General features: G+C 41.9%; 1 protein-coding gene across 1 annotated transcript in view; it reads left to right on the top strand.

The window, feature by feature from the left end:
* Positions 1-2,281, top strand: part of DMXL1 (Dmx like 1) — a 157,712-nt gene that overhangs the window by 75,518 nt on the left and 79,913 nt on the right. The window lies entirely within an intron of this gene.

Below are 2,281 nucleotides of genomic sequence, written 5' to 3'. Positions count from 1 at the left end.
AAAAAAAAAAAAGAAGTTTGGATTTTTAAGTTCACCCCACACTTACTGAAACAGTCTATGAGAGTGAGTGAGTCCCAGGAATATGTCCTTTTAAAAGAAGTTCGTTGGGTGAGTCTAATGCTTAACTAATCATATCGTTACAGTTATTTATCTAATTGGCCATAGCAGCCTATCCACGTTCACTCCAATTTATCTACCATAAATACCATGTTTCCTGTTTCATCTTTACTCTTAGGACGTATTGAAATCCTTTGAAGTATGACCAAGTTGACTATTTTTTGCATATCCCCTAGGGTTTTTTCCCTCATAGTTGTTTGGTTCCTACCCACCTTACGGGTTGCAATATCACTGCAGTTTAATTTTCTGTTTGACTTTTCTTCCACAGTTTTACCCCCCGGAGTAACCTTAGCCCTTGTAATTGAATTTCACTACTGTTCCTATGCTGCTGTGTAGTATAAATGCCCATAATGCTTCTTATACAGTTTGGAATTTAACTTCCTGCAGGTTGCACTCATTTTAGCTAAACTGTGTTCATTATTTAACTTTAATTAAAGCCTAACGGGGATGTATCTGTTAGCTTTTGCTGCTTAAGAGCTGCCCTGAAATATTAGTGACTTAATAAAAACCCGTCCTTTATTTTGCTCATGATTCTGTGGGTTGCTTCGTTGGTTCTTTTGGTTTGGGTCAGGTGGACTGATGTCTGACCTCCCTCATTCATCTCTGGTTAGCTGAAGTCTAGATGACCTGGGATGGCATCTTTTACATTTCCAGTCATAGGCAGACTGTTGACAGGGTGAACAGGAGAATCTGGGTCGTATGTGTCCCATCCTGCAGCAGGCAAGCCTACTATAGGGTAGTCATAAAGTTCATGTGGAATTTAAATATTAGTATATTTATGTTAGTCTGGGTTCTCCAGAGAAGTAGACTCCTTAGAATGTGTATGTGTGGAGAGAGAGAGAGATTTATTTTGAAGAATTGATTCTTCTGACTCTGGAGGTTGAGAAGTCCCCTAACTTGCATTAGACAAGCTGGAGAGCCAGGAAAGCTGATGGTGTAGTTCCAGTCTGAGTCTGAAGGCCTAAGATGCAGGAGGGCCTAAGGCAGTGGTTCTCAACCTGTGGGTACTATGTTCAAGGGCCACGGCATTAGGAAGGTTGAGAACCACTGGCCTAAGGTGTTCTGGTCTGATAGTCAACAGGCTTGAGACCCAGGAGAGCTGATGTTTAAGTCTGACAACAGACTAATGCCCCAGGTCAGTGCAGTTAAGCAGAAATTCCCTCTTAGCCTTCTTGTTCTTCCAGGCCTTTGAATTGATTAGCTCATGCCCACCCACATTCCGCAGCTCTGTCTGCTTCCATTAGTCTGCTGATTCAAAAGTTTGTCTCATCTGGAAATACATTTGACCAAATGTCTGTGCACCCCATAGCCCAGTCACACCTAGGTTTTTCTTCACATGGTGGTTGCAGAAAGGATAGAATTTAAAAGGCGTTTTGAGGTGTAGGTTGAGAACTTACACATCATTTCTATTGTTTCCTCTTAGCAAAGAAAGCAAGGTACAGGGCCAGCTTAGATTCAGTAAGTGGAGAAAAAAACTTCAACGATGTATTGCACAATCTGTAAATATTGTGGTTGTTTTTGCAATCTCCCATGTGTGGTCTCTGCCATCTTTAATTATATAATGATATCTTTGATTTTAATTTATATCACATATTTTGACTATTGAAGGAGAAATTAGCAACCAGATTTTGATCTATCACTCCCCATTTTTACCTGTACAAAAGACTGTTCTACTTCATAATCACATCAAGAACCTGTTTTTTTTTTTAATTTTTTTTTTTTCTGAGACAGAGTCTCACTTTTGTCACCCTCCATAGAGTGCCATGATATCATAGCTCACAGCAACCTCAAACCCTTGAGTTCAAGTGATTCTCTTGCTTCAGCCTCCCAAGTAGCTGGGACTATAGGCACCTGCCACAATGCCCGGCTATTTTTAGAGATGGAGTCTTATTCTTGCTCAGGCTGGTCTGGAACCCATGAGCTCAGGAAGTCCATCTGTCTTGGCCTCCCAGAGTGCTAGGATTACAGGTGTGAGCCACTGCTCCCACCTCCCACCCCCCATCACCTTTTTTGAGACACAGTTTCTCTTTTGTCACCCTCAGTAGAATGCTGTAGCATCATAGCTCACAGTAACCTCCAACTCCTGGGCTCAAGTGATCCTCTTGTCTCAGCTTCCTGAGTAGCTGGGACGAGAGGCTCCTGCCACAGTGCAGGCTTTTTTTTT

This window comes from Otolemur garnettii, unplaced genomic scaffold, assembly GCF_000181295.1.
Source record: "Otolemur garnettii isolate 467f Iridium unplaced genomic scaffold, OtoGar3 scaffold00030, whole genome shotgun sequence".
NCBI classification, from domain to species: Eukaryota; Metazoa; Chordata; class Mammalia; order Primates; family Galagidae; genus Otolemur; species Otolemur garnettii.
The sequence above is the reverse complement of the archived record's forward strand: the minus strand, read 5'-3'. Positions and strand labels throughout refer to the sequence as shown.